Genomic DNA, 19,062 nt, shown 5'->3' with positions numbered 1-19,062 from the left:
TGGTTCGACCAGAGCAAGCAAGGCTACTTCTGCTAAAAAGCACACTTTTATTCTGACATCTCTAGTTCTAATATGGCCATGTCTCTCCTACGCATTGTCATTATTCTAGTAATTACATTTTGTGTTTATTGTGCTAGTAAAGTTTTGAATTTTGTTAGAGATTTGGTAGTTTGTATGAAGTATAAGAAAATAAAGGTGGTAACAGTGATAGAAGTACTATGGATGGAGTTTACTATATTTTTTGTAGATTTTTTCCCCTCAGGTGAGTCTGAGAGAATGTGCTGTCAAATCACATTGAGTAGTGTGATCAGATGATCTCAGCTGCCACTCTGTCCCAGAGTCACTTGTGACTCTATTGTGCAAGGCTGCAAGACTCCTCTGCAAGGCTGCAGGGCTCCTCTGCAAGGCTGCAGGACTCCTCTGCAAGGCTGCAGGACTCCTCTGCAAGGCTGCAGGACTCCTCTGCAAGACTGCCGGACTCCTCTGTGTGGCTGCAAGACTCCTCTGTGTGGCTGCAGGACTCCTCTGCATGGCTGCAGGACTCCTCTGTGTGGCTGCAGGGCTCCTCTGTGTGGCTGCAGGACTCCTCTGTGTGGCTGCAGGGCTCCTCTGTGTGGCTGCAGGGCTCCTCTGTGTGGCTGCAGGGCTCCTCTGTGTGGCTGCAGGGCTCCTCTGCATGGCTGCAGGACTCCTCTGTGTGGCTGCAGGACTCCTCTGTGTGGCTGCAAGACTCCTCTGTATGGCTGCAGGACTCCTCTGCAAGGCTGCAGGGCTCCTCTGTGTGGCTGCAGGACTCGTCTGCATGGATGCAAGACTCCTCTGTGTGGCTGCAGGGCTTTTGTATGTGTCTGTGGTTCCTCTGGAGGGTAGTGTGATCCAATGACCTCAGTTGCCTTTCAGTTCAAATGAATCTCCTTGGCTGGCAGCTCTACGTTCTTAGAAGATGATGGTCCAGCTTGTTAAGGGCAGTTTTCAGTTCCTAGAGCAGAAAGGTCTGAGAAAGGTTCAGTTTTACCAGCACCTCATCATCTAAAATTCACGATGGCCAATTCAAACTGTGAGCACCCTGTGTCCTTGCTGTAGCCTGGCTGCTCTCTCCATATATCTAAGCATATGTAACTAAACTTTAAATCTGCTTCCCTGATCAGAAGTCTGCATGGTCATCACGCTTTTTTTCTCCCAAGCTATGATCTCGATCCCTCTCTCTCTCTCTCTCTCTCTCTCTCTCTCTCTCTCTCTCTCTCTCTCTAATTTTTAAAATGTATTTATTCACTTTAAATTCTGATCATAGTCCTCTCCCTCCTTTCTTCCCAGTCCGGCCCTCCCTCCTCCCCTATGCCTCAGAAAAGGGGAACCATTCACCCACCAACCTATCATAACTCATCCAGTCACACCAGGACTGAGCATATCCTCTTCCCCTGTGGCCCGGTGAGGCAGCCCCACCAGAGGGGAGTGATCAAAAAGCAGGAAACTGAGTCCATGGCAGAGACAGCCTCTGTTCCCCTTGCTGGGGGACCCACATGAAGCCAGAGCTGGTCATCTGCTCCATCTGTGTAGGGAACCTAGGCCCAGTCCATGCATGGCCCTTGGTTGGTGCTTCAGTCTCCTCAAGTCCCTCTGGGCTCTGTTTAGTTGGCTCTGTTGGTCTTCTTGTGGAGCTCCTGTCACTTCCAGGTCCTTCTGCCCATCCCCCACTTTCCACCAGACACCCTACGCTTCACCCAATGTGTGTGTGTGTGTGTGTGTGTGTGTGTGTGTGTGTGTCTGCATCTGTTTGGTTCCACTTCTGGGTGTAGCCTCTCAGAGGACAGCTATGTTAGACCCCTGTCTGCGAGCATAGAAGAATATTATTCATAGTGTCAGGAGTTGGCTCCCTCCCATGGGGTGGGTCTCAGGTTGAGTCAGGCACTGGATGGACATTCCCTCAATCTTTATCCCTGCTCCATCTTTATCCCTGCTCTATCTTTATACCCTGCAGGCAGGGTAATTTTAGGCTGAAGTTTTTGTGGGTGGGTTGGTGTTCCCCTTCTTCCACTAGGAGTCCTGCCTGGCTGGCTAGAGGGTGTCCTCTCCAGTCTCCATGACCTCTGGTACTAGAAGTCTAAGCTCGAGTCACCCCCATATCCAGAAGCCTACCCTATCCTAGGTCTCCAACTTGTCACAGAGGTGCCTCTGCCCATGGTTTCGCTCTCTGCAGGCTCTCTGACCTCCGCCACCCCCTCCTCCGGCCCCGGTCTCCCTGTGTCTGATCTCCATCCTCATTTCTCTCTGCACTCCCTCTCCTTCCTTGTTCTCTCTCTTCAACCACTTCTGATGTCTGTTCCATTTCCCCTTCTGAGTGAGATTTAATCATCCTCCCTTGGGTCCTCCTTACTACTTGTCCTTTTTGGGGTCTGTGAATTGTAGTATGTTTATCCTGTTCGATAGAGCTAAGAATCTGCTTATAAGTGAGTATGAGAAGCACTTAAAGACATGCTCAATGTCCTTGGTCATCAGGGAAAAGCAGATCAAAATGACCCTGGTGAGGATGTGGAGAAAAGGGAACACTCCTCCATTGCTGGTGGGAGTGCAAACTTGTACAACCACTTTGGAAAGCAATCTGGCGCTTTCTCAGAAAATTGGGTACAGCTCCACATCATGATCCAGCTGTACAACTCCTGGGTATATACCCAAAAGATGCTCCACCATACAACAAGGACATTTGCTCAACTATGTTCATAGCAGCTTTATTTGTAACAGCCAGAACCTGGAAACAACCTAAGACTTATCCATTCCTCAACCAAAGAATGAATAAAGAAACTGTTTTATTTTTTACACAATGGAATATTACTCGGCTATTAAAAACAAGGAAATCGTGAAATCTGCAGGCAAATGAATAAAACTAGAAAAGAGCATCCTGACTTTAGCCAGATAGTACAGGATAAACACACTACACTTCACAGACTCTTCTTTTCTTAAAATGCAGCATTTTAAGGCCCCAAGCCTCAGGCCAAATGAGGACTGAGACTAGTTGCCTTCCTACACCAACTGAAAATGACATACAGCACACGAACTGGCCAAACCTGGGGAAAGAATCATTCTTGGTTTTCTCTCTCTTCTCCACAGCAGTGGAGAAAGGAAAAATAAAAGCAAGAAATGCCCACGTGGAGACTTAGCTGTGGCCTCAATTGCCAGAGCTGAGAGGTAAGCCTTCTCACTCAGCTCGGCACATACCACAGCAGCTGGAACTAAAGCACAATTTTTTTTAATCCTAATTTCAAAGAAGCCCTGTTCCGAGCTGGCAATCTAATTATCCTGCTGCATCATAATAATGTTTCACAGACATCTTTCTCTTCTCTCCTTCTGGCATCCTCAAACCCATCATCTTAATATTCGCTTCCATCTTGATCACTGCTCTCTTCTCTTCTCTTCTCTCTCTCTCTCTCTCTCTCTCTCTCTCTCTCTCTCTCTCTCTCTCTCTCTCTTTCTCTCTCTCTCTCTCTCTGTGTGTGTCTGTCTGTCTGTGTGTCTGTGTGTCTGTGTCTGTGTCTGTCTGTCTGTGTCTGTGTCTGTCTGTGTCTGTCTGTCTGTCTGTCTGTCTCTGTCTTTCTATCTCTGTTTATCTCCTCTCATGTCTTATTCTTCATCTGTCATCTGCAAAATAAATTTACAAGTAGCCACTGCTGAGGACTGTCCCTGAAGAAGACTCCAGACAAGATCAGCACAGACTCACCATGCTGTTTCAGGCCATTGAGCTTAGCCAAACAGTGAGTTGTCTATAAGATCAAAAGATTAAGAGCAAACAATCAAAAGGGACCAAGCTTTCCTGAGCCAACATGATCAAGAAAGTCCTGTTTTCACCCTGCAAGGAGAATGGTTTTGAAAAGACAGTTTCCTCTTCTTCATTCATGCTAATACCTTTTTCTTTCGGCCATTTTCTGACCAAAAAGCCATGCATGCCCTCTACCCAGTTCAGTGGAAAACCTGCCCTGCTCTAAAGAATAGGGGTGTTGCAGATACTGGCACTGCAGATTAAAAAACAGCTTCTTCTTAAGCTGACTTGTAATTTTTTTGACACAGCAAATATTACAGTTAAGATTAGCCACATATTTACGAAGCCATGTGTAAAATAAAAGTGTAAGAAAATGAAATTTTTTTCAAGTATTCAGAGCAGCACATTTTAGACTACTTCCATCAAAACAGAACCAGCATGTCAGTTTTCATAAGGTTCTGCCACTGTACTGCCATGGAGGCACCCATAACCCTTTGGTCAAATGATCTTGTGTCAGTCATTTCCTTGTTACTATGGCAAAAATCTGGTTGAACCCAAAGAAGGAAAATATCCTGTGTGGCTCACAGTTTGGAAGGATACAGTCATTATGGTGAGGAAGGAGTGGTGGCTGGAGGTGAGGCACCTGTCACGTGATGTCTGCACTAGGAAGCAAGAGAGATGAACATTGTCAGTGTGCCATCTCCTTGTATTCAGTGCAGGACCCAAGCCTGTGTGCCTCCCACATTCATCGTGGTCTTCTTTCCTCAGCCACGCCTCCCTCAAAGACACCCTAAAGGTGTGCTTCTTGGGAGATTCTAAAACCCAGCCAAGTTGACAACGAATACGAAACATCTCAGGTCTCCGTGGAGGGGGGTTTACTTCCTTTCATGGCAAGACGGCTGCTGTGTCCCAGGCAGGGTCCTGTGTAGCTTATTTTTATGTCAGTAGCCAGAGTGAGGGTTAACTCAAAGAGTGTGGAACAGACACAGCTGTATCACAAATGCATTTGAAAAATACAGCATCCAGCATTGGCCACTGGGGGGGGGGGGGTGGTCTATGCAACCTCCACAGCCAGCAGAATGAGGGTCCACAGGAAGGAAGATGGTTCAGTTCAACACGACGGAGTAGCCAGTGTTGCTTCAAACTTTGGGAGTCTGCCCCTGTGCTGTTTATTTTATGCACATTTAATCACGGCACAATTTGATGAAAAGAAAACTTCGCTAGTAATAACTCACTATCATGTACACAATGAAGCATAAACCTCCTTGGGGACAAAGTAAGCTGAATACTGGTCATACCTGACTACATAAAAACTCTTTGTAAAGTACATGGGACACCTTCCATAAAGGTAAGTTATAGAGACTGACTAAATGTGACACCTACTGTAAAAGTAGATTGACCACGTGTGACACCTACTGTAAAGATGGGTTCTGTAGATTGACCACGTGACACTGTAAAGATGGGTTCTGTAGATTGACCACGTGTGACGCCTTCTGTAAAGATGGGTTCTGTAGATTGACTGAGAAAAGCAAGCTAACGATGATAAGGATCTGGGAGCGGATCCAGTGTGGCCTCAGCCACACAGACCACCAGGCTATTAATCACATCTGCCTCAAGCCTTCTGGGTGGGTAACAGTTTATGGGTCCCTTCCCCCGCAAGGAACAACCCTTAGTGATTAACATTGCAGGGTCCCCTAGTGCTATGTCATCGCAAGAACTTCCATGCCTCCTCTAGGCCCCAAACGCCCAAGCTCTAGCAATCTTTCTGTTTAAGCCTCCTGAGTAGCTGGGATATAGCATGTGCAGCACACCATGCTTACACACCTTCTAGAAGGCACGGGACAAGACCTAAGAAGATGACTACATGTATTCAACTGTCACCCCACTTACCTGTGCCAGAAAATAAGTTGTTGTGGTCCCAGGGACCAGAGATTCTGAAGATGAGCCTGCTCTGCTTTCTAACACTGGGGTTTGTTTGTTATGGGGGGTTTGTTTTGTTTATAAGAGGCAGAATTTTTCATACTAATTTTAGAAACTGGAGATGGCTTAGTGGGTTCTAGGAGCTGGGGAAGGCTCAGTGTGAAAGAGTTCCCATTCTTTATGATAAGATTGGAACACAGGTTCTGGGTTCCAATCTCCAGAACCTGTGTAAAATGCTGAGCATGGCTGTGTGCCTGTAACCCCAGCATAAGGTACCGGGGGTAGAGAGGAGAAGATTCTGAGAACCTGAGAACCTGGTGGCTGCCCAGCCTAACGAAACAATGTGCGTCCAGTACAGCGAGAGACCCTGTCTCAAGCCAAAAGTGGAAAGCCGTATGTGAAGACACCGGCTGTCTTGTTCTGGCCACTGTCTGTCCACACATTAACATGCTTACTTCCACGTGCAAGTACCACAGGATACACACACAGTTTGGGGGTTCAGGAGCTTCAGCCTTTTTGTCCCAGTGTTACGATAAGATTTTAGTGATGTTGCCTCTTCTCCCATCCCTGTGTCCTCAAACATCTTCATTATTAAACAGTTTGTAATGTACATCTTGATTTCCCTCGTGTCTCACATCTTATGTGTCAGTTCTGTAAGATAAATTTCTAGGAGGCTGTTTATTATCTTTTGCCAACACACAGAAGCAAAGTCACCTACCTGGTTTTTGTTTTTTTGTTTTTTTGTTTTTTTTCTGCTGCTGCTAGCTCCTTGATGCCCATAATAGAACTTTGGGCTCAACAAATATTTATGAAAGGAATTATTTCACAGCTACAATGTTGGGGTGCCATCCAGAGCCATATTTTCTAATAGAAAAATCTATTAAGTCCAGATTCTGTCTTTGTCCTTGAACTAAGTGACATCATTAATCTAGGCAGAAGCTAGGAACTCCAGGGTGGAGAGCAGGCCTAATCTCTGAGTATACACATTCATATTTTGAAAGCGGTCTGAGAACGTGTTCACTTAGCAAGGTAAGAGTAGTAAATTCTCCCCTAAGGCTTATAAACTCTCTAGCCTTATGAAATCCCTCCTGTGGAGTGAGCCTCAAATCCAGTCAGAACGCAGTTGGTTACCTCTGTAACACGCATAGCATTATTGCTCCATTAGGACCATGTTGCCTGGAAGGTCAGTGTTTGCCACTGGGAAGTCCATTGGTGGTTTTTCTTCCCCAGTTCCTTCCAGTACTACAAATGCTGGCCATCAGGGAAGAAATTTCCATGTCAGTTTCAGCTTGACTTCTCTTTTGTCTATAGCCAAAGTGCATGGTACCTATAGTAATGGGATCTTACCATCTAATCCTGTGGGAAACCAAGAACACCAACAGATTTCCATGCTGCTTGGGGGTCTCTGGGACCTCCTTAACCCACAGTTCTGGGGAAAGTATCCAACATTTATGTCTGAGAGTTTCATTTAATGACACATAACTTCTAGGGTACATATTGTCTACCCACGCATGGTATCACCATTCAAATTCCTTTTTAAATTACCACGATTTTTAATTAGCTTGTAAAGTAATGGGCTTCCCCAAGGCTTTTTCATTCATCCTTAGTCTTTAGTTAACACTTCCCCCAACCTCTTTCTTTCCCCCACCCCCATGCCTTCATCCCAATAAGCCTTTATGCCTCTATTATTTTCCCATCTTCTATCCTCTCCCTCCCTTTTTCTATAACACCCTCTCGTGGCCTTTTCTAGCTTCCTGGACTCTACAGACACTCTAAAATAAACACATGAATCTAAACAAGTGAAGCTAGGATTCATATGTGAGGGGGAAGATGTGGTGTTTATCTTTCTGAGCCTGTTACCAGAGTCAGTATTTTTCCAGTTCTGTGCATTTCCATGCAATTTTTATAATTTCATTTTTCCTTATAGCTGAATAAAACTCTATTGTGTATATGTGCTATATTTTCATTATCCATTAATCAGTTAATGGGCATCTAAGCCTATTCCGTTTCCTTACTATTGTGAATATAACAGCAATAAGCATGAATGTGCAAGTATCTCTGTAGTAGGACATGATGTCCTTGGGCATGTGCCCAGGAGAGCTATAGTTGGATCGTATGGAAGTTCTATTTTTATTTTATTTAAAAAAAACATCCAAATTGATTTCTATAATAGCTATAGTACATTACGTGCTCACTAGCAGTGGATATGCTCCCCTTTCCCCACATCATCCGTTGTCATCTGTGTTATTGATGGTAGCCATTCCAACTAGATAGGATCTAAACGCAGTCTTACTTCGCATTTCCTTGTTGGCTAAGGATGTTGAACGGTTTTTAAAATGCTTATCAGATATGGTGGTCATTCTTGGTTGTCAACTTGACTACATCTGGAGCTAACTAAAACCCAAGCATCTGGGTAGACCTGCGAGAGATTTATTTTCTTAATTCGATCATCTGAAGTGGGAAGACTCACTTTTAATCTGGTCTTCAAAGGTGGGCCACACCTTCTGGGGGCAGCCTATATAAAGGGCAGGGAAGAAGGGATCTTGCTCTTTTTACTTGCTTGCTCTCACTCTCACTGGAAAACCCACTTTTTTTGCAGGCATCAGAGCCTATTTCTTTGGGATTCCAGCCTATTCCGGTGATCATCTGACACATCCACCCTCATGAACTGAACAGCTTTTGGATTCTTGGACCTCCTGTTTGTGGATGGCCATTGTTGGACTAACTGCACTGCATATATATTCTATAAGTTCTGTCCCCCTAGAGAATCATGAATAATACATCAGCCACTTGTATTTCTTCTTTTTAGAACAATCTCCCCCACTTCCATGGCCCACTTTTGATTGGGTTGTTTTATTGATGTTTGGATGCTTGCATTCTTTGCATAGTCTAGATACTAATCCTCCAACAAATGTATAGCTAGCCAACTTTTTCTCCCTTCCTGTGGGTGGTGTCATCACTCAATTGGCAGTTTATCTGCTCTATAGAAGCGTTTTAGTCTCACGAGGTCCCATGTGCCTCTTATTGACTTTATTTCTCAAACAACTGGAGCACCGTGCAGAATGTCCTTACATGTATATCTGTCTTGACGTGTATGGCCTACTTCTTCCTTTAGCAGTTTCTGAGTTTGGGATCTTATATTGAGGTCTTTGATTCATTTGGAGTTGGGCTTTATATGCGGTGAGTGTTAGCATACCTGCCCCTAGTCTGCCTAGCAACCTATGACATCATCATCTGCCCACTACTAGGCGTGTCAGCTGCCCAGGATGCAAAAAGGGCAAACTCTCTTGCTCCTCTCTTCCTCTTCCACTCTCTTCCTTTCTTTTCCTCTCTTTCTCTTCCCCTATCTTGTTCTCTCTGTGTGTTTCTCTCACTCTCTCTCTCTCTCTCTCTGTCTCTCTCTCTCCTTAGGGTGCCCCTCCCCCTTTCGAGCTTGCCCATGCTCCTTCCTGCTCTTCATATCATATCTGTTGCCCGGCATGTCATTTTTAATCATTACAGTGAGATCTAGTTTCATCCTTACACATCTTGATAGCTAATTTTCCTGGCACAATTGATTTTTTTAAAACCTCTATTTACTGCAATGTGTAATTTTGACATCTTTGTCAAAAGCTGGGTGGTGCATAGCTGGGGAAATGACTCAGCAATTAAGAGCACATATTGCTCTTGCAAAGGACCCGAGTTCAATTCCAAGCACACATGTCTGGCAGCTTACAACTGGATCCAGGGGATACGATGCCTTCTCCTGGACCTGAGGACTAAAATACACATGTGCACTCACATACACATATGCACACATGTGCATATACATATATATTGCACATGTACATACACACATGTACACACACATACATGATTGAAAATTAAAATCATAGCCAGGTGCAGTGGCACACAACTTTAATCCCAGCACTTGGGGAGACAGAGACAGACAAATCTCTATGAGTTTGCGGACAGCCTGGTCTACAAAGTGAGTCCAGGACAGCCAAGGCTACATGGAGAAACCCTGTCTCAATGAACTTTCACATGAACTCTGGTGCCTCATATTTGACCATGTCCCCTGGAGGGGGAGACCTGGTGGCACTCAGAGGAAGGATAGCAGGTTACCAAGAAGAGACTTGATACCCTATGAACATATACAGGGGGAGGAAATCCCCCTCAGGGACAGTCATAGGGGAGGGGAATAAGGGAGGGAGGGAAGAATGGGAGGATACAAGGGATGGGATAACCATTGAGATGTAACAAGAATAAATTAATAAAAAAATTTTTTTAAAAACAAAGGGAAAAAAATTAAAATTGTTTTAAATCATATGGTTGTAGTTGTGTAGCCTTGTAATGGGGTCCTTTATCCTATCCCATTTATCTGTGTGTGAGTCTGGTGTTCTACCAGTATCATGCTGTTTTCATTACTAGTGGTGGATATTTAAGTATAAATGGAAATTAGGAGTGGTGATATTTCCCTCAGCATTCCTTTTGCTCAGAATTGTTTTGGCTACCCAAGGCCTTTGTGCATCCATATGAATTTTAAGATTGTTTTTTTCTATTTCTGTGAAGAATGTCACCAGAATTTTAAGTGGAATCGCATTGGATCTGTAAAACGCTTTTGGCAGACTGGATATTTTTACAACTTTCATTCTTCCAATCAATGATCAGGGGGGAGGGGTGTCCATCTTCTACTGTCTCCCTTAATTTCCTTCTTCAACACACAAAGTTTTAAATTATTTTTGTTATTGTTAAACAAAATATAATTATAGCATTTCCCAACCTTTTCTTCTCTCTCTTTAGTACCTCACATGTATCTCTGCCTTGCTCCCTCTCAAAATCATGTGTCCTCTCTCCCTCTCTCTCTCTCTCTCTCTCTCTCTCTCTCTCTCTCTCTCTCTCTCTCTCTCTCTCTCCCCCTCCCCCCATGTCTCTCTCTGTCTCTTTCTCTGTCTCTCTCTGTCTCTCTCTGTCTCTCTCTCTCTCTGTCTCTCTCTCTCTCTCTCTCTCTGTGTGTGTGTGTGTGTGTGTGTGTGTGTGTTATAATATGTAAATAAACCTGTTCAGTCCATTCAGCATTACTTGCATGTATATGATTTCAAGGATGACTACTTTGCATTGTATAACCAATAAAGAGGCTGCTCCGTGGGAGAAGCAGCTCTTTGTCTAAGGTGTGAGTTCCCCCTTTCTTGTTAGCATGCCTGTTGGGATTCTATTTAATCCATTTGGGTCTTGTTTAGGAAGCCATATTGTTAAGATATAATGGTGGCACTTGCCTGTCTTGTCTAAGAGAAACAATCTCACCCATGCTTTCCCCTGGTTATTACAATCCTTCTATCCCTTGTTCTATTCCCCACAATGCTCTCTGAGCGATAGGTACAGGAGGACTTCTGTTGTGTATCAATTAGGTCTGGGCATCCCATAACACTTACTTGCTCTTTATGTTTTTACCAGCTGTAGTTGTCTGTAATAGCACTGTCTCTTGCAGAGAGAGGTTTCTTTGAGTTGTAAGAGCTACACTTCTCTGTGGGTATAAGGATAAATATTTTAAATGCACTTTGAAGTTGTTCTTGTTCTGTAAAGTGTCGGTGGCAGGCTCTCCTCTCAGATGCAAGCTCTTACCAGGCATAGCAGGACCAGTTATGGCTTCCCTCCTGTTGAGCAGGTCATAATTTCAATTAAGAGAGCTGTTGGTTACCACCAAGATGTGAGTGTCAACATTGCTCTGGCAGGGACATCTTATCAAGCTGACTGTTGTGGTGATCACAGGAGCAGCACTGGGTAGGCATGTTGGTGTTTTACTGCTTTGGAAGCTTGCATAGCATCCTCTGCTTCTGTGAAAGCTGGGCCTCAAGGAGGAGGTTCTCAAGTCACACCCAGCTCAGCTCCTCCAGCTCTACACACGTTTCATGTTTTATTCTTCAGTAGTGTTGTAGGTGGGGCCTTGACTGAACTGGCAGGCCATGATGGTTCGCCCTAATAAATAGACTCAAGTGTGCCCCTGGGAAGCTTTGTCATAAAAGGAAGCTCATTTGGACAGCATTGTTTGCCTTTCTCTTTCTATGAAGGGATGCTTGTTTATGGAAAGGCCCTCACCAGGCAGACTCTGTCACCCTCTTCTTGGATTTCCCAGCCTCCAGAACCACAGGCAAAATCAATTTTATTTGTTTATTTATTTTATTCTTACATATACAGTTATATTATTACACATGTATACAATAAATTACCTATAGCAAGAAGAACCATGACATAATCAGGAATTATATAAATGTTACATTCTTAGTGTTTTGGCTATTTGTATTTGACAGCCTTGAGGAAAACATCTTTCCTATCTTGGTGCATCTCAAATTCTGAATGTAAATCAATCTCTATCACATCTCATCATTATCAACTTAAGAAATTTATCTAGACCTAAAAACATCTTAACCTAGAAACAAGTAAGTTTAATTGTAAAACTAAACTATCTGGTCTTCAACCCCATCAGAGACTTGAGATCAATTTTATTTCTAAATTACTCATTCTGTGGTATTCTGTAATTTTAAAAAAATAAACTGAGGCATCTTACATCTCACTCTCCTCAACCCAATATTTCCCTAAGACCTAGCCCAAGAAATGCAAACAAACCCTTAGATGCCTGCACACTCACAAGTGATTTTCATTTATATGAATCATGCAGCCATACAATTTATACTCCAATTATGGAAACATTTTAGAGAGAAGGAAAAACATAAAACTAATTTCAATTACATGATTTTTGAAGTATTTCTTTTTTTCATCAACAAATTAAATTTAACATAGTGAACTTTTTTGGTAAAACACCAAATCTATATTTATATCCACATATAATAACATAACTTTAGGCTAAAATATATCATAAATAAAGCATTGTCTACTGTCTGACAACTTAAGTATCAACAATTAAAATAAATCAAACTGGAATGAAATAAATACATTAACAAAAATCCAGTGAATTCTACCTCTTATCACATGTACTGTTGCCTCAAAGGAAAAGACACACAAAGCAGTAGTATCCCAAGAGTTAATACTGATGACAAGAACACACTGTGAAGTACAAAGGGCTGTTGAAAAACAAACCAAAAAAATCCAGAATTTTTATTCAGTCAGAAATTATAGCTAGAGAAATCTGAAAGCCTCTAAACTTTCAGCATTATCCACATTGCCTTGTTTTCTAATAGATTTGGTGACTTAAAAAAAAAAAAATACAGGTTTAATTTTTGCCCCCTATTGGTTTTTTCTTTTTTTATTTAATTAATTTATTCAGATTACAACTCAATTGTTACCCCATCACTTGTATCCTCCTGTTCCTCCCTCCCTCCCTCTTTCACCCTATTCCCCTCCCCTAGGTCTATGGCTGATCATAGGCTATCAAGTCTCATCCCCACGAAGGAGAGGTGGTCAAATACGGAGCTACAGTTCATGTCAGAGTCAGTCTGCTCTCCACATAACTGTGGAGAATGTTCTGTCCATTGGCTAGATCAGAGTAGGGGTTCGATGTTTACTACTTGTATTGTCTTTGGTTAGTGTCCACGAGCTTCCTGTATATTCACTGGATTTAGGCAAAGATCCAGTCACTCATCTTGCAAATGTGTCAATCTTTTTTTTTTTTAAATAGGCTATAAAAGTGCATAACCCAAGAACACAGTCTAGACTATGTGCATATGCCTCAGCTTGTGGATGGGGACAGGGCCTAGTGCGCATGTTCCTGATACAAAAGCACTTCCCACAACAGCAGACATCTCCACCCAGGTCTCCAACACAGGTAAGGCATCTCCCCAAGGACCCCTCATGTTGCACAACGGAAGTGAGGAAAGTCGGGGTTCTTTGGGCTCTTCACCCTTTGTCCTGTCAAGAGGGGTGGGGGCAAGAAAAACGAACAGTGCAAATTTATTTTTGAAACAGTTTATCAATAAAGTATTTTTGGTTTCCTAAACCCGTGAACTGTTGAATAAACTCGGACATCAAAGGAACTCAAGCTTAAAACGACAAGCGAGGCAGCTGGTGGCTGTGCCCCCTCAATCCCAAATGGGAGCAACAAAGGTGTCTACGGCATATTTTCTCTCTCTGCCTCCCAGAAGGCTCAGCCATCAGTTCCTCACCCAGACTCAAGGTGTCCGCACTTCAAACAACAGAAACGCCAAGACTCCAAATACAAACTACAAAATTTTCCCAAACCTTTCACTCCCTTTAAAATTGCTTCCCGGCATGCAATTCACACAAGGAAATGTGTGGCATACTGCCTAGACCTAACTCAGACAACCCTCTGAGAAACAGAATCTTCCAGCAGAAATGAAGAACTCGGATCGCTCCCTACGGAGCCTGGCTTGTCCTTCGGACACTCTACAGAGGTGGCTTCTCCGTGGGAACCCTCGCTCAAAAGAGCAGGATGCTGGAGGTTCCCTGCCAACCTGTACACCCTATCTGCCAACAGCCTTACTAGCTGCTAACAGCTGTACTTAAAGGAGCCAGGTTCAGCCCTGCCGACCTCAAGATGCACAGCCATCTTCAGAGTGCCAATACTTCCATCAACAATTTTAAGACAAACAATAGACTGTGGAGGACTCAGCATATTACAGGTTAGTGAGAATTTGCTTTAAGATGCTTTTCAACTGGAAAAAGCATCAAAAAGCAGAAATGGCTCAAATTACTGAGCCCCATGGAGGAAAGAAATGCACAATACTTAAGCAAATTTACAACGTTCATTTTTATAGTTACCTGGGGTGCAAGCATTACAACACTTCCCACCCCACCCCACCCCACCCCCAAGGATTTCTTTTCAGCAGCACTCAAGTATGCAAAAACTTATTTGGTCAATTGGTTGGGTTTTTTTTAATATTTAGGGACAAAAGAGATTTGCAGTCCCCCCTTTGTGTACGGCCCAACTGTTCCCATTATTTTTTTTATTACTATCTGGTACAAAAGTTAACGGAACTTTAGAATGCAGTGTTCCTTCTCTGTTCCTGTACGGTCTGCGTACAATCCAGTCACAGCTTGTTCAATCGCTCTCACCACGTGCTTGAAAGATGAACCAAAGTGTGATTCCATGGCAAGTGTATACTTGCATCCAGAGACCTCCCCCCTCCCCCCCCCCCACAAATCAGAAGTCAAGTCTTTTTGTAAATTGGTCGGTCTCTTCTGCAGCATGCTGTTAGGTGTTGGTATGACACAGGCCTCTTTCCTTCAAGGGCTGGCCTGGCTCCTGTGTGTCCCACAGGTCCACAGGTGTACAGCGGTCCAGGAACACTGTAGGCTTTCTGCACAGTCAACACACTGGGTAACTCCACCTCCCTGGGGCTCAGGAAACAGGCTTTAGGGGGCAGCACAGGCAATGGGCACACACGCTCTGGTAACAAAGACCTGATGCTCCTGACCACGTGGTACCTGAGAGGCTAGAAACTCCTTCTGCTGTTGGGTCCAAGATGCTCTGAGTCTGGAGACAGCATGCTGGACTTGAGTCTTTGGGGAAGTGGCTTTATGAACTCTGAATTCTGCTGTGGCACCGTCAGCATTGCGATGGCAGTAGCAGTCTCTCCCTGGGCCATCAACCTTCAGAGACTACTCCCTGGAACCGTTGCTATTACTTCTGCTGAGGGGACACTGAGAAGAGGCAGTTGATGTGGCCTTCAGTTTTGGCTCAGGTCTTTTCGCCCTACCCATAGCAGCACAGATGGCACCTTTGGGAAACAGCTCTGACTGCTACTGCCTGGTAGCACTAGAACCCCACCCCCACTCCCGGCACTAGGCTGTGCGACCTATGTGACTTCGGGTTACTTGGGGCTAAAGTGTTGTTGTACGGTCCTGAAGTCTGGGGAGCTTTTCTTGGACCCAAGGTCCTCTGCCGAACGTTCTCTGTGTGCAGGCACTTGGCCAGTGATAAGAAGACATTGGCCTTGGGCTTGTGCAGACCGGCCAAGGGAAGCACATCCTTGCCCAACCAGGCAGGACGGCACCCCATCCTCCTGTTTCTCGGCACAGACTGGCTGCTGCAGCTCTTGGATGTGTCCTTGTTGTACCTGTGCTCCAGTCTCTGGTGCATCATCAGGACTTCCGGATGAAAGGTCTTGAAAGTACAGAAGGGACCGGCGATGCTGCGGATGAGAGACCTGTTCAGAGAGATCACAGGACAGGCGTGGAGCGCCCGAGGGACAGATTCAAGGGCCTGTCCTGGCAGTCAGCCTCCTGATCCATCTTGTCCCTGTGGCCAGTTTCCCAGGCTAGGGGCCCAATCCCCTCTAGTTTGCAGGCAGGGCTGCTGGCCTGAGGCTCACCTGCTGCTCTCTTTTTCGGCATGTCCAGATAAGCAGGGGCAGGACTCTTCTGCACTTTCTCACCACTATCAGCTGCATTTTTATGGAAACCCTGAGTATCATTGTTGTGTGCTGGTGAAAGAACACAGTAGTCTTATAGAAGATTTCCTGTTATAAAACATTGTGAATATTTTTAAAGTAAAGTATTTGTTTATACTACACCCAAATAAAAATTTTAACTACAGTTTTTTTATTTAAAAGACTCTTTCATTTGAAAGGTAATAATAATAATAATAATAATAATAATAATAATAATAATAATAATAATAATAATAATAATACGAAAGTTCTTGGTGGCCACACAGGGTAGTGTGTTCCTGTAATCTAACCAGCTTGAGAGGCTGAGACATGACACCAGTGAGTTCAGGGCTAGCCTGGTGGATTTTAGGCTACTCTGTGTAATTGTGATACTACTTCTTTTAAGGAGAAAGAAAGGAAGAGAGAGGGAGAGGGAGGGAGGGAGACAGACAGACAGACACACACACACACACACACACACACAGACACACACAGAGACAGAGAGAGAATATATACTTGGCTTGGCTTGTGTCCACATCTGAAAATTGTTCCTTAGCCAAATTCACCCTTTTGAGGGATAATGAATAGTTATTGGTGTTTTAATCTATTAAGTTCTAAGCAGTTTTTATCCAAAATGAGAGCTAATTCCACCACTGTGCTGAGCATTTTCTACTGTGCATCTTTTCACTAGCTCCTGCCTTTCTTAGAGAGTGAGTCTCTCCTTGTACACATCTTTCTTTTATGTTTTAGCTCTTCCTCTACGGAATCCGCCATATGTCTGGTAATATCCGTTTTACATATATTTCAATATAATCTGTCATGCAGCTAATATATATTGTCTCTATGTAATTTGATAGTGTAATCTATCTGTCATCAGTGACTGTCCTCTGAGCAGAACAACTGCCACCTTTGCAGCATTTAGCTGTGTCCTTTACAAAAGATCACCCCACCTAGTCTTATTAGCAGATGAGGGCTTCACCTATGTAGCTATACGGAATCCTCATTCATGATGGTAAGGCTTTCCGTGAGAGCTGGTTTAGAAAGGAGTACCCACATCCCTGTAGGTAACTCTCTCACCTATGCCCTGTCATAGCCTTCTGTAGTACCTTCAGCATATACTTTGACCTAACCACACATGTCATCTCATAGAAAGATGTTCCTTTCAGCAGCAGAATTCTATATAAAGTCCTTTATCCTTTCCTCTGCTGTCAGCATGTGCCTTTATTTTCAAGTGTTATAATCCCACAAATACATTTTATTACTTTCTTTTTTAAATAGTAAGTTGGCTAGTTTTAAAAGGAAGCATACGGTCTGATATTCTGACCTGAGGGTGTGACTGGCACACCTTCCTGTCAGCCTGAGACTCTCTTGTCCTCCCAGGCAGTGAGGTCTGCTGAGGAAGGGGTTTTCTACTTTATTATTCAGAGAGCAACTCCACTGTGTTTTTATTTTTGGAAATCTCTGCATACAGAATTCCAGACTTCCCCTTTCCCAAGTGGGTTAGACATGTGTCATTTTCTCCCATTGTTGGTGAGGAATGAGAGGTCGCTCCCTCCATTGTCCCTAGTATATACTGTGTCTTCTTCTTCCTCCAGCTTGAAAGATGCCTTTGGTTTCAGCAGTTGGTATGTGGACAGCCTTGGGGTTTGGCGTGGGAGAGGGTACCACGGATGTATTTAGACCGCTTGGAGCTTGTGATGATTCTTAAATTACTGAGTTGATGAGCCTCATTGAATTTGCAAATTTTTTGTCAAATATATGCATATTTCATTACATATGTTCCATCTTCTCCCTTTTAGCCTGCCTTTGGGCGCCATCACTCATGTCTGGCCACATGGTCTCTGGGGCGCTGCTATTCTTTCAGTCTTGTCTTCTTGAAGGCCATGCTGTGGTCTGGGTGGTCTCTTCCCATCTTTAAGCTCTCTGGTGCTCCCCTCTGTTGCAGACTGTCTCCCTGGTGCTCCCCTCTGTTGCAGACTGTCTCCCTGATGCTCCCCTCTGTTGCAGACTGTCTCCCTGGTGCTCCCCTCTGTTGCAGACTGTCTCCCTGGTGCTCCCCTCTGTTGCAGACTGTCTCCTGGTGACATCCGGCAGCATTTTACTGCAAACACGGTGCTTTCAACTCTAGCTTTTCACATGGATTCTTTTTTTTTTTTTTTTCTAGGTTTCTATCGCTTCTAGCAATGGCCCACCCCATCTTATATTGTATTCCATTATCCCTGTAGAATTTATAAGAGCATGAATATTACAGGCATTTCAAAATCCTTCATGCTGCCCCTGGCATCTGAGTTCTCTGTGCATCTGTTTGTCAGGACTTGCTTTGCTTTGGTTTGTTTTTCCTTTGTTATCATTTGAGAATTCCACATGGGCGTATAATGTGTTTTCATCAAATCCACTCTTCGTGCCCCGCCCCCAATTTCTACCCTTTCTCCCACCACTTTCCCTCCCAGCTTCATATTTTTTTTTCCTTTGTTATAATCCATCGAATCAGAACCCACTTCTCTTGGCTGAGTTATAGTTGTCTATGTTCTGGTTAGTTTTGACTGTCAATATGGCGTGCCCTAGAAGGGCGCTTCAGTTCAGGAATTGCAAAGATCAGACTGAGCATGTCTGTGGGGCGGGGGTTGTCTTGGCTGCTAATTGACCACTGTTAGTTAACTAGGCTGGTGTGAAAAGTCCCAGCCCACTGTGGGTGACACTATTCCTTAGGCAGGTGGTCCTGAAATGTATAAAAAAGCTACTCAAGTGGAAGCCTACCAGTCAACAAGCAGCAGCATTGTCCGTGGCTGCTGCCAAAATGCTCCATGGCTGCTGCCATGCTCCTTCAGCCGTGAAGTGAGTTACTTGGTTGGAAGTAATGTTGTGTGGAGTAGAAGGAGACCCGTCTTCCAGCTCCTGTCTTGACTTCCCTCAAGTAATAGACTGGGGCCCGGAATCTTAAGCCAAATAAACCACTTCTGCCTTGAGTTGCTATTGCAAAGGATATTTGTCACAGCAACCAAGGAGGAATTAGAGCACCCTGTTAGTAGTCTCTGGCTGTCCTGGACTCACTTTGTAGACCAGGCTGGC

General features: G+C 44.1%; 1 pseudogene; it reads right to left on the bottom strand.

The window, feature by feature from the left end:
• Positions 1–352: 352 nt before the first annotated feature.
• On the bottom strand, positions 353–18,811 carry LOC127205522 (zinc finger protein 217-like; annotated as a pseudogene).
• Between the last annotated feature and the right edge of the window lie 251 nt (positions 18,812–19,062).

The sequence above is a fragment of the Acomys russatus genome, chromosome 22 (assembly GCF_903995435.1).
Source record: "Acomys russatus chromosome 22, mAcoRus1.1, whole genome shotgun sequence".
NCBI lineage: Eukaryota > Metazoa > Chordata > Mammalia > Rodentia > Muridae > Acomys > Acomys russatus.
Note: the sequence above shows the minus strand (reverse complement) of the source record. Positions and strands in the feature narration are given on the sequence as shown.